At 40.6% G+C, this 14,384-nt stretch overlaps 1 long non-coding RNA gene across 1 annotated transcript in view; it reads right to left on the bottom strand.

Moving 5' to 3' along the window:
- Positions 1–843: 843 nt before the first annotated feature.
- LOC137556378 (uncharacterized) overlaps positions 844–14,384 on the bottom strand; it is a 126,053-nt gene continuing 112,512 nt past the window's right edge. Inside the window, exon 3 of the long non-coding RNA XR_011029035.1 lies at positions 844–914. This is a non-coding gene — a long non-coding RNA (uncharacterized lncRNA). The remainder of the gene's footprint in view (positions 915–14,384) is intronic.

The following is a 14,384-nucleotide window of genomic DNA, read 5'->3' as shown; positions in this document are numbered from 1 at the left end:
CCAAAACCAGAGCCACGGATACCAATGTTAAAAATAGCGTCCGTCTTCACACACTTTACATCCTCCAGCTATGTGCGTTATATGTATAGTAATATAATGAGCAGCGAGCTGGGAAGCAATTACCTACTTCCTTCCCCCACTCACTGCGTGACTTCCTGCAATGCCGCCCACTGTAGTATAGAGGGCGGCATTGCAGGAAGTCACGCGGTGAGTAGTGGAACGCAAGGAAGGTAATTGCTTCCCTGCTCACTATCTATCTATCTTTCTTCCTTCTCCTAAAAATGACTTTTTCAGATATTCCACAGTTTTGTTTTATATTTAAAGCTACCTTTCAAGTTTTTACTGTTATTGTTTTTGCTCAATGACACATTCATTGAAGTATGCCAGAGCTAAAATCTATGAACCATTGACCCTTTTTATCGCTTTCCTGCTCTCAGAAGCCATTTTCTGCTAGGAGAGTGTTTTATAGTTGACTCAGTCTGTATAGATGACTGTAGTCTGACTCAGTCCTGACCCAGACAGGAATTGCCACTTACATACCTGATGTTTAACTCCTTCAGGCAGAGAAATAAAAAAAGAACACAGCCTAGTTATTTGTGTGCTAGGCACTGTACATACACATGTCGATCTCATCATGTCATGTCACCTCAGTATCCTTTAAGTCACATTACTCTTACTGGATATAAAATATTCCTTCTTCATGTAATAGAAAAAACAGTTGACAAAAGATGTGTATATCAGTATATATCAGTATACCATGTGATACTGGCAGATAGCCAATACTGGCATCTTGCAGAAGTGTTTATGATATGAGCAGAATGTAAACTAATTAATACATCATCTTCCTAATGAACATCTCTGATACAGTCCTTGTACTGGGATAGCTCATTGTTCTGCATTGCCTTCTGAAATATCTGTAAAAAAAAAAAAAAAAAAAGCAAAAGTGGATGTTGTATCATTTGAGAAACTCTAATCCTTTTTATTGATTTGTGCAGAAGTATAAGGAAATAAAAGCTCTGATTTTAAGCATATTATTGACTAATGTAGATGCTTGTGGAGCAGAAGTATTGATTCATTTTGAAACTAGACAAATAAATGAGAAGGGTCTTTTTCAGTGTTGTAATAATAACCTGCTTTAATATCCTCCATGGAAATGTTCAAACAGCAAACCTGCTTCTGATTGTTTTTGTTACAGTCTTCGTATTGTAAAGCCCATACATTTTCCTTTAGTACCTCATTACACACAGAAAGATGCTGACTCCTTTGGGGAAAATTGGTGTTGATTTTAGGCACTCATATTATGAGCCCAATACAACAGGAAGATTAATGTGAGTGAAGAGTGAATATTAGATTAGTGTTAGTGTTAGTCTCTTCCTCCACCTTGAGGAGGGAAAGTGGGGGAAAAATGTGCACATGTGGACGGGGACAGTGTTGGAAGTTTCAACAGGATTATTAACTAAACTGCAGTATAGTTAAACAACCACAAGATGTCACTGTGTGTAAATTGTGATTATTATCTCTGTGGTATTGTTACTTCCTGTATTCACTATGTGGTACTCTCTGCTATAAGTAAGCTGCATTTCCTGATGGTGATGTATGATATATCTCTGCATGTCTTTCTTCAGTAAAGAGTTCTGACTTGTTGACTGGGTGCTTATCTGCATGTACAGAACATTCTATTCCATCAGACAGAACCATTATAACAGTAATATCATGGTAATAGGAAATATGTGGTTTGGGATAGAGTTAAGAACAAGGATGGGGGCAAAGCTAATATGGCATTACCCTAATATTACTCCCATTCCCATCCTCATGCAAAACATATTCCTAATTTTTGTGGTACCACCACAGGAATTGACCCATCCCCATGCTCTACCCACTTCTAGAGAGAATAGCAAGAACCAGAAATAGGAAAAAAGGGTACAGGCAGAGCTGAGCCGAGGCAGAGGCTTGGGAAGCACCAGAGTCATGGTGCACAGACCTTAGGTCACGCCTGAGGGGACCTACCTAATACCGGGGGCACATCTGGCTGCCTATGCTCGTAGGGAAAAACTGATCTGAGACTGGAGGCATATCTAGCTACCTTCACTGGGGGGAACCTACCAAATACACGCTGCTTCATTTGGAATCTCTGCCTCTGGTACCTTTGTATAAGCCCTGGGTTCAGGCTTTAAAGGTGGGCTTGCTGAAGAGCTTAGTTTACGCTGACTATTTAACGTTATGCACCGCTGTAACTGCAGCCTCCTAAAACTTTGTAGCTATTTAATGTGTAAACTGAAATGGAAAGATAATTTTTAATAAAATGAAATAACCAAAAGACCTGTAGAACTCACTAATCTCTGTTTATAACAATGTTATAACAAAACTATATATACCCTTTAGATGCTTGAACATGGCTGTGCAAAGTAAAGGGGAAAAAAAACAAAAGACAGGAATCTACTTTGCAGTACATAATTCCAAAGTACCAAACATCATGGGCCATATGCAATTCGCTTTTTCACCTGACTTTTCTCCCAGGAGATAATTTTTCATCTTCGATTAAAATAACTTTTCAGCACTTTTCAACTAAAAAAGTACCAAAAAGTAAGTGAAAATGTACTATCAAAATTATTTTGAGTATTTTCTTGTTTTCTGGTGGCTTAAAAGGCATTTTATTGACAAGTTTAAAAATATCACCTAGGAGAAAACTCAGGTGAAAAAGTGAATTGCATATGGCCCCATGTCTTTTAAAATCAATGCCAAAAAAAGCTTGTGAATGCAAGAAGACATAAGCTGGAACAAGTATGACTATCCGGGATGTGGGGGAAACTTGCACTGAATGTAAAATATTAAATAGGCTGTCATACAATGCGAGACAAAAATCCCAGCCAGACAACTATTACTTACTATTTGCACAAATTCTATAAATGGCACTAATGCTGTATATCTACTTATTCTTATGACCGTACCACATATATGATAAATCATCTCAAATTAGTGCTAGTAACTGTTACTAATATATGAATCCTTAATAATTTCTCATTAAAAAGTACATACATACATAAAATACATAATTTATCATGGTGTAGACATCCAGTCACATACTGCACCACATTTACATATCTACGGTATATGCATAGATCTAAAAGTGCAAAATACATCATTCTTTGTAATGTATGCATTTAATCAAGGTAAAATACAATTCTAACATTTAATTTAAATGTCAGATGTACATTTCATAACCTTCTGGCCTCTTTCTCATGATGAACTGTCCAAATATGGTCAGTGTTGAGCTGTACAAATCTCATAGATTGTTAATGATTGATGCAATCTTGTACTATCATATATTCCTGAGTGGACCAGGATCCATGTAACAATTGTAATAATGACTACATCCTTAAAGGACCACTGTCGCGAAAAAGTAGGCAGTTAAAATCTGACAGAACTGACAGGTTTTGGGCCAGTCCTTCTCTTTATAGGGGATTGTCAGTATTTTCTTTGTTTTCTAAAGCATTTCCTGAACAGCAGTTTCAAAGTCTAACAGACAAAATAGTGTGCAAGTGATTACCGAGGCTAACTGGTATCTTACTATTTTGGCAGTTAAACTGCTGTTCAGGAAATGTTATTGAAAACAAAGAAAACCCTGAGAATCCCCTATGAGGAGATGGACTGGCCCAAAACGTGTTGGCTCTGTCAGATTTTAACTTTTTTTTGCGATAGTGGTCCTTTAAACATTCTTGAGAAACTGCATATATAAAAAAGCACTTAAAGGGAAGGACCAAGGTGTTTAAAAATGAAAAGTCTACTTCCCTGGCGCTTCCTCCAGCTCCTGGCAGCCGTCCTGTGCCCTCGCCGCAGCTCTGTGGCTCCCGGTCCCCTCCAGTGCAGATGCCGACCTCGCAAGGTCAGCATCTTACTGCGCTCCAGCGTGTGGCTCATGGAGTCGCACTGATGTCATCTGGACTGTACTGCGCAAGAGCAGAACTACTGCGCCTACGCAGTACAGTCCGGATTATGTCAGTGCGACTCCACAAGGCTGGAGCGCAGTAGACATCTTACACCGGAGGGGACTCCGGGCCACCAACAGGAAGCGGAGCTGCGGCGAGGGCACAGGACAGCTGCCAGGAGCTGAAGGAAGCCCCAGGTAAGTAGATTTTTGATTTTTTTTAAACACCTCTGACCTTCCCTTTAAGTGCTGGTTATCCTTCAGTGTCACTCCCCAGTCATGGCCTGCCGTGGCCTCACACTGTGTTAAAGGGACCCTGAGCTGTACCGCGAGGTCCCCAGGCATTTCCCTGGCCTCTTCTGTCGTCCCGCTGTCTGGTCCGGTAATCCAGCAATTATTTGATAATAGTTTTAGAAACAGTTTTAGTTAACTTCTTGTCGACCGCTCCACGCTGATTGTCGTGGATGCGGAGGCAGCCCCAGGACCGCTCTGGTCTTCTTTGGGACTAGCCGGAGATCGTGTGCACTGATGCGCGCGCATCTCCGCTTGGAAGGCGGAAGCTCCGCGATAGCCAGTCGGAGACTGTTAGACGGCGAAATTACCCCGTACAGCGCTGCAATCGAAGGCACGGCTGTCCCCTCCATAGGCTGGGGAGTGATCGGCTGTCATAGGCTGAAGCCTATGACAGGCGATCATGCGAATTGGCTGGCGGGGGAAGGGAGGGAAGGGGGAATAAAAAAAAAATGAGTACATTTTATTTAAAAATAAATGCAATAAATATTTATTTAAAACAAATGAACAACTGGGGAGTGATCAGACCCCACCAACAGAGAGCTCTGTTGGTGGGGAGAAAAGGGGGGGGGGTCATTTGTGTGCTGAGCTGTGCGGCCCTGCAGCTAAGCCTTAAAGGGATCCAAGCAGCTCCTGGCTTCAAATAGCTGCAAGGGCTGCCATTGTTCAGAAGCTCAACCCCTGCTGTTTTACAACTAGCATTGTCCAGGCTAGGTGTGAAATTCTTCAACTGTAACTGATGATTTCTGTTTGAAGTACAATGGGGGTTTGTTTGTGGTCAGTTAAGTCTAATGAGGTGATTTCTTATCTGTGTTCCACCATCTCCTGCTCATTGACCACAAGTCCTTTACAGACAGACAAAGTGGCTATTTTAACCTTTAGATGTAAAAAAAATGAGGTAAAGTGAAAGTTTTTTTTTAATAATACAACACATTTTTAGAATGCATTTTTAATTTGCTAAAAAGCTGCCCTGGGTGTTAAAAATGATGCTCGGTTCACTTTAAAGCTGCAGTGGCCATTTTAGTAAAAAAATGTCCTGGTCAATAGGGGGGTTTAACACCGCGGTCCTCAAGTGGTTAAATATGGGTTATTGTAATCAATAAAGTTGGTATGGAAATTAAAGTTTAAGATAACTAGTGATATCATTTTATATTTACACAACATCCTTTTTATACATTTGGAGAAAAGACTTGCATTGATGTGAATGGGGCACCTTTTTAATAGGTGGCATTATTACCAGTAGTTTCTCCCATATCCAATAGCCCACTATATTTGTATAGCACTTTTCTCCTGTCAGACTCAAAGTGCTTATGAGGCAGCCCCAAGAGCGCACTCAGTAGGCAGTAGCAGTGTTAGGGAGTCTTGCCCAAGGTCTCTCAATGAATAGGTGCAGGCTTACTAAGCAGGAAGAGACAAGATTTGAACCCAGGTCTACTTGAGTCAAAAGCAGAGTCCTTAATCAGAACATTTTCCAGCCACTGCTCACCACTTAAGAGGACAGACCAAAACCCTTCACTAGGGCATTCCACAGGTCTAGATCTTAAAGTGTACCAGAGCTGTAAAAAATAAAGATTTGATACTCACCCGCAGCTTTCTCCTGCAGCATAACCCAGTCTCCCGCCATCCTCCCGCCATCTGCTGTGAAGCCATGATCAGCCCCGGTAATAGGCTCAGTCGGGTCCATCTGGGTCTTTTGCGCATGTGCGGACTTCCCGCACATGCACAGTAGACCTAGCCTGACGTGACTGAGCCTATTACCGGGGCTGATCGTGGCTTATCAGCAGATGGCGGGAGGATGGCGTTAGACTGGTTTATGCTGCAGGAGAAAGCTGCAGGTGAGTATCAAATCTTTATTTTTTTTACAGCTCTGGTTTACTTTAAAGAGTAACTGTCAGGCTGCAGAAGCTAATTTAAACCTCTATTCTCCTGTGTTAAACAGTTTAGAAGGAAGCCATAAAGCCATTAGTGAAGATAAAAATCTCAGTTACCTTTGATGTGTGCTTATCAGAAAGGCTGTTATAGACCCATAAGGACGCAAGCCGCATACTAAACTGCAAAGCATTCTGGGGCCCTCCCCTTGGCTGCTAATGAGACGTTACAGCAGCTTGTAATCAGTCCAGCGCATAGCACTGATAAATCTCCGGGCAGAGTACACTGCAGGAGTCAGCTATTGTTCCTAGCCACATGGCTCATTAATATTCACTGCACACTGTGTTGTTCAAGTAAGAGCTTATCTGTGATCAGGAAGCAGGCAGGACATGACGACACATTTGACAGAAAAACATGGAGCCTGCCATGAGCTGTCAGGAGCATCTATCTCTGCATATACTATATACAAATTCTGTGAAATCCAAACGTGGACAGTGAAATGCATATGTAATGTAAGTACAGCCAATCTTTAGCTACTGATATATGTGTTTATTTTCTCTGAGACCTTATACCTAACAGCTCCTCTTTAAGGAATATCTATCATTTTTAGAGTGATCGATTCCTTTATATTAAATATATATACAGTATAGCCAAGTCATGTTTTATATATGCTGGTACGTGTGGATAATTTACTTTCACACATTTCTGGAATGCACTTTAATGTACTTTAAACAACTTACAATTATAGTGTGTCCTAAAACACGTAGGTTATTGGAAGTAAGATCTGTCTGCCAGACATTTTTGCCTTTCACTACACTTGTCACCCTATTAACATTATGCATGCAATGAAAGTTTTCACCTTATTCTGGGCTGGCATTCTCCTTCCAAGTTCCAACCTATGACAAGCATTCACTGGCTATTCTTTGTGGCATTTATTTTAACAGTCATGATGATGATGCCTGGCACTTTGGATTTATTTAATGCATAGCAGATTCGGTTTTGAAGTAATATATTTTATACTACCTGTGCATTACATTAACATTTGAAAGGGGTATTTTCTTTCACTAGAGTGGGTTTTTGTATTTTTTTGTAAACCCCTTCTTGAGTCTGTTAAATATGTGGGACTCAGTGGCGTAGCTAAGGAGCTGTGGGCCCCGATGCAAGTTTTACATTGGGGCCCCCCAAGCACATTGTACATAACAATTGATACGGCACACCAAAACCTGCCTAAGACAACTACAGTGTCAGAGGTGCAAGAAGGGGATGAGGAACCGTTTGTTAATGATTACTACTATTCAAAGTATCTATAGAAGTGATTATTATGAGCACAGGACCAATAGAGAGCTAATACTGTGGTTGAGGGAGGGCCCTTCGGGGCCCCGATGCGGTCGCTACCTCTGCACCCCCTATTGCTACGCCCCTGGTGGGACTTATTGTCTGGCTACCGATAATTTGAGATATTGATGTTTTATATTTATTGAGATAGAATTTACATTTTTAACACCAGGGTCATTATTTTATGTTTTAGGTTTTGCAGATTGGTTAACTTAAAATGTATTTTATATTTTTCTTTCTCCAATTTTGGCCTTTCAGATGCAACCTGTAGCTGTTATTGAGCAGTTAAAAATGTTAAAGTTGTATTTTGTCAGTTCCTTCTTTATTCAAGACCATTTCCTGTAAAGCCAATCTGCCCAAACACATGTCAGCCACTTTGGGAGGATATGCAAAGCATTCTCTTTTAAGTTTGTTATGGGGGTTAACTATTTGTCAAGCATTGCATGCAACACTTTTTTTTAACAATTGATCTAGTTTAAAAAGTAAAGGTTATAGGCAGAGCCTGTAATGGCAAGCTCTGTATAAATGAAATCGTATGGAGGAGGGTTGATGTTAAATACATACCTGTCCTGACGTCTTTGGGGCAGAGGAGACCCCTTGCCCCCCTCCTTGGCAGTGCAGCAGCAACCATGTTTCAGAAGAACACCAAAGGTGTTTTCATTTATAAATTATTTAATGTTTGCTAGTAGTAAAATCTTACCCTGATTTTACATTTATAACTTCATCAGAGATGCCGGTATCATTGTGGAATTTTTATTTTCTCCTCTGAAATGGGCAGGAACATCACCTCATTCCTCAGAGTTGTCTGGGGAAGACTGCTGTGTGACATCATAGCCTAGGCCAAACATAACTGGGAGGGTGGGGTTACATAGCAATACACAGGAATATGTTGGTATACAAATATTTTCTGATGCTAAAACCAGGGTAATTAAGGAAAAAAATTGGAATTAATCATTAAGAAAAAAGTTTATGTAGACTAAATCTCTTAAGGTCCTATTTACATTTAATGCATTGCGCAAAGTTGCATTGTATTGCGTCACATTGCATCCCATTTGCCAAAGTGGGACACAACATGATACATCTCAGATCAACTGAATGCAATGCATTCAGTGTAAATAGGGCCTCAAATTTTTTGTTTGAAAAAACAAGGACTTCCACAATCCATTATGTAACCTACTAAAACTACAGATTGGCCTGATAAATCAACTAAAAGATGCTATCCATTGTCATACTGTTAATGGTCTCACCAAAGATTTTCTATACAAAAAAAAAAAGTGCTAGAAAAAATTCTAAAGGGTCCTGCAAATTCATATACTCCGTATTAAATAGTAGATTCAACTAGAAAAACTAATTTCAGTCTCCAACATATTGCCAACATGTTTGGAAACTGCTATGAGGAATAATATTCCTGTTTACACAAAGGGAAACATTACATTTTTTTTTATTTGGATAAAGTTAATCAATTCCTGTCTAAATGTAAATCTTCCACCCTTCATCAGGATTGGCAGGTTCTGAACAAACATCTCAACGGCTAAAAAATAACTCAAGATCATAAAAAACCCACCTTTACAATAAAACTCCAGGCCCACATGACCTCCTGTTATGCAACATATCAGGACATACTAAACCCATTCTTGACTCTTCTCTGCAATGCCATTATGTCAGTTGAAGACTAGACTTAGCTATTCCTTTACTAGTCATGGCTGAGACGCCAAGGAGGTACCAGAAGGTAACGTGTATCCCTATAAAGAACCTCTATCATGAGAATCGTTTAAATACAAACAATTAAGCAGTGCATTTCTTCCAGAGTAAAATGAGCCATAAATTAATTTTCTCCAATGTTGCTGTCATGTACAGTAGGTTGTAGAAATCTGACAGAATTGACAGGTTTTGGACTAGCCCAGCTCCTCTTAGCGGATTTTCAAAGTTTTCTTTATTTTCAAAAGCACTTGGTAAATGAAAATTGCTCAGTCCAACTGGAAGTATCTTTATATAAGCCATGCTGAGAATCCCCCATGAAGAGATGGACTAGCCTTAAATCTATTGGTTCTGTCAGATTTAAACTACCTGCTGTAAGTGACAGCAACATTGGAGACAATTAATTTATGGTTCATTTTACTCTAAGAAATGCACACCGTATTTGTATGTGTTTAAATGTATTTTAACAACTTGCCGACCACGCACTCATACCGCGCGTCAGCAAAGTGGCAGCTGCAGGACCAGCGACGCAGTTCTGCGTCGCCGGCTGCAGCCTAATTAATCAGGAAGCAGCCGCTCGCGCGAGCGGCTGCTTCCTGTCAATTCACGGCGGGGGGCTCCGTGAATAGCCTGCGGGCCACCGATCGCGGCTCGCAGGCTAAATGTAAACACAAGCGGAAATAATCCGCTTTGTTTACATTCGTACAACGCTGCTAACAGTAGTCACATGACAGGCAGGAGCCTGTTAGAGGCTGCACAGGACAGATCCGTTCTTGTGCAGCCTCGGATCTCCGGGGAAGGGAGGGAGGGCGGGAATTTGAGGTGCCCCCCCCCGCAACACACAGGCAGGCAGGAGCGATCAGACCCCCCCCCCCCCCCCAGCACATCATCCCCCTAGTGGGGAAAAAAGGGGGGCGATCTGGTCGCTCTGCCTGCACCCTGATCTGTGCTGGGGGCTGTACAGCCCACCCAGCACAGATCAGCTAAAACAGCGCTAGTCCTTAAGGGGGGGTAAAGGGTGGGTCCTCAAGTGGTTAAAATTTACCATTTTTGGGATAGTGGTCCTTTAATGAATTCAATATTCACACATGAGCTTTTCTGTATCTAGCAAGATATGTATGGTTTAATATTGCAAATCATAAGAGAAAAGAATAAATGAAGAAATTAATCCATCTCCAACAAGGGCTCTTATTTTGTGCAAAATGAAAGAAAAAGAGAGACAGAATAAAAACAACCAAACACAAGTCCGTTATTCTGAAATCAGTCCTCAGTAAAAAAGCATTTTATTTTGTGTTAAATCTGAGTGATTCTTTTCAGCAATTAGTCTTTTGGGACCAAATACATGTAGCGCTTGTGCAATCTAAATTATGAAAGACTTCCATAAAAATAGCAATAAAAACATTTCTCTCCTATATTCATTATATATGGTTACAGGTAGTACTTCCCTTTACTGTGTCTTTTAACTCTCATAGGCTATTAGTAAACGTACTCTAGTTTAATTAAAATATTTATTATTAATGTGCGTATGCATTATTTAAATATGTGGCAGCTAGATAGAAACCTCCTTCAATATAGCAACATAACCATTATGATGAGCCACTTGTACATCCAGATTCTGTGAGGAGAAGAATAAAATTATGGAGAACACTTGCAGGGAAATGAATACTGATATATGTCCAGAAGACCAGCCTGCTAAAGTTTTTATGACAAGGCTTATGAGAACTCAAAGTTACAGATTAAGTTTTAAAATGTAATAAAATTTAGATAAACTCCCCTGCCTCATTTTGTGGTGGTATTTGTGTGATATCTTCAACAAACAAGTAACTAAGTAAGAATTTTTGGAAATCAGAATTGCCACAAACCATTAGGTGAGAACATTTTAAAGTATACTGAGCACCTGGGTGTTCCAAAGTGCAAAAACTCCTCAAACGAACCTCAGCCTAGGGGAGGTTTATTGTGTGGGCTTTGGAGGTGCAGCAGAAATTTCCTTCACGTACGGGTGGCTCTGTAGCCCCCCTTCATCCATTTGGAAGCCTCTATCTTCTGTGTCCCTGTGGCACAGGTTGACATTCTCGCTGTGATTTCCTGTGTCCCTGGCCACTGCAATGCATGCGGAGGATGAACAATGCATGCCAGGAGATGTAATTCATTGATGTGGTTACATTTCTCGGCCAGGAGATGTAATACATCAATGCAAACTAAGGCAGACATTGCACATCCCCAGCATGCATTGTGGTGGGCAGGGACTCAGGAAATCACTGCAGGAACCTACGGTTCTGCGGCACATGGGCATAGAAAAATGGAGGCCTCCATATAGACGGGGGCTATTGAGCAGCCCTCCCATAGGTAAGTAAATAACTGCAGTGTATACAAAAAAGTTCACCGCTCTACTGTAATTGTAATAGACAGTCCTGACCTGGACCCTTGGTTGCCTGGTCCAGAAGGTAAACACAGTGGAAAGGGAAGGTCTGCAACGATGTCTCTTTAAAAAACGCTCAATATTTAATTAGGACATATCCTCAAAACAGTAAAAGGTAGCTATGATTAAGGGCGGTTTGGCCCAAAACATATCAGCCATGTACCTTTTACAGTTTTGAGGATATGTCCTAAATAAATATTGGGCATTTTTTGAAGAGACATTGTTGCGGACCTTCCCTTTCTACTGTAAGTAAATAACTGCTGCAATCCGAAAAAGCCCACACAAATAAGTAATCTCTCTTAGAGGGAGGTTTGTTTAACAATTTTTTTTTTTTTTTAAATGTTGTGCAAAGTTCCCTTTAATTCTCTCTGAGAGCTCATTCATGCTCTTCCAAAGCCTCCATACATGCTAAAATCACCAAATGTGCAGGGTGTATAAGGAGAACAGTGGGAGCAAGGGGAAAACATGTCTCCCATTGCTCTGCTTAACATACCATGCACATCTGGTGATTCTAGCTCTATGGGAGCTTTGCTATTAACCACTTAAGTCGGCAGCCATTGACATTTGTTAAAAAAATAACAACATATTTTGCCATTGATTCCTCTCCACTATGCCACTGTTTGGGTTTCTAGATACTTTGAACACCTTTTTAAAGACATTTTGGCTGCAGAGATGCCCTGAAAGTTTTAGAAGTTCATCTGCCATTAAAGGACAACTGAAGCGAGAGGGAAATGGAGGCTGCCATATTTGTTTCCATCTAAGCAATACCAGTTGCCTGGCTCTCATGCTGATCCTTTGCCTCCAATACTTTTAGCCATAGCTCCTGAACAAGCATGCAGCAAATCAGGTGTTTCTGACATTATTGTCAGATCTGACAAGACTACCTGCATGCTTGTTTCTGGTGTTATTCAGACACTGCTGCAGCTTAATAGACCAGCAGGGCTGACAGGCAACTGGTATTGTTTAAAAGGAAATAAATATGGCAGCCTCCGTATACCTCTCACTTCAGTTCCCCTTTAAAGTCAATGGGGCAAAGAACACTGCAAAAAAGAGGGTAAAACTAGGACAAATAACATTTTATATCTCACTTTTCTCGTGGCAGATTTAAAGCACCCGAGCTGTAGCCACTATAGGCAATAGCAGTGTGAGGGAGTTTTACCCAAGGTCTCCTACTGAATAGGTGCAGGCTTACTGAACAGGAAAAACCATGATCTGAACCCTGATCTCCCATGTCACCTGTCAAGGACAAATGTCTCCTGCTGTTTAGAGATGGATACTCCATGGATACCACGAGGGAAAGAACCCTTTGCCTGAAACTTCTGTTGTAAGCCGAGTGATAAAAAGACACGTATCATTCAAGTAAAACATCTCTGGTTCTTCTGCCATCTCTCTCTTATGTATTCTCCTAGAAGAAGAATATATTATGTGGCCTGTATGATTTAAATTAAACGTTTTAAGTCTGTATGGATGTAACATACATAGTGAGAATACTGTATATGAATGTATATAAATTGGATGGAATGTGGCAGCAGCCTTCACCGATTTTACTTTGAGTTAAAGCGGACCCAAACCAAACATTTTTTAATTCAAAATATTTAGTTGCACCACTCTGACACATACAAAGATAAACACTCCTTCAAGCCTATGAGCATTTCAGTGCATGCTTTTCACCCTTCTCTTTTCATTACTAGGGTTATACAGGTGGCAGCCATTAGCAATTCCTCCTTTGCTGGACACCATCTACTCCACCAGTTTGCCGGATTATTTGCCGGCAATATGAAAAAAAGGGAGGGGTTTCTCCAATAAATGTAAAATATTTTATACTTGACATCAAGTAGCTGAAAAAAGGCTGCTATTTATTATTATAATTTAGAAAATAGATTTTATTTCTGAAATCTTGTATTTTTAATTTGGGCCCACTTTAAGGGATGATGTTGTGTATTGAATGGAATCTTAAAAGACTCCTTTAGTATTTCACTGAGCAAGTGCCCAAGCATGAAATTAGTAATTTGATTAAACATTCTGCTCCACACGGTGTAAATGTCACTAATAAACCAGAAAATAATATTCTAAGGACTTTGCATGTGGACACCTTTCCTCTTCCTCACTTATATCTGCAGTTTGTATTGTCACTAGGCAAATAACATTGGATTGGCCTAACCTACATGAATTAAGGTGCCCATACATTTAGTAGTGCATGGGTAGACCTACCAACAGACAGATCCTTCTCTGATCAGAGAGAGATTTGTTGGCTGCCCATACACCACAAGCTGATTCCCAGTCAATTTCAGCATGAAATCTTTTGAGAATCGGTCTCATGATCTCACCCTGACTCGCCTGACCGCCTCCACCTCTGTCACCCCAAATGTTATATGTGCCCCCGGGTGCCCCTGCATTAAAATACTTTACCTGTACAGCCGCAGTTTCATAAACAGACAGCTGATAATCATTCAATTTGGTGCAGCCAGGCTTCAGAAAAATACTATAAAATGTGATGCCGATGTATGCAGAGAGTGCTGCCGATGTACTGTGTAGCGTAAAGGATGCAGCCACGCTTATATGCAAAATACATGTGCTGCCAATGTACGTCAGGCCTCTGTAAATTAATTCAAAATGTGCTTCCGATGTACAAAGAGAGTGCTGCTGATGTAAGCATCTATGAAGAGAGTACTGCTGCTAGTCTTCTGTACATTATTACAAAACTTGCTGCCTATAAGGAAGAGGGTGCTGCCAATGTACGAAGAGAGTGGATGTAGACTTCAAAATGTGCTGCCAATGTACGTCAGGCTTCTATAAATTACTACTAAATGTATGAAAAGAGTTCTGCCGATGTAGGCATGTATGAAG

Source organism: Hyperolius riggenbachi, chromosome 1 (assembly GCF_040937935.1).
Source record: "Hyperolius riggenbachi isolate aHypRig1 chromosome 1, aHypRig1.pri, whole genome shotgun sequence".
NCBI lineage: Eukaryota > Metazoa > Chordata > Amphibia > Anura > Hyperoliidae > Hyperolius > Hyperolius riggenbachi.
The sequence above is the reverse complement of the archived record's forward strand: the minus strand, read 5'-3'. Positions and strand labels throughout refer to the sequence as shown.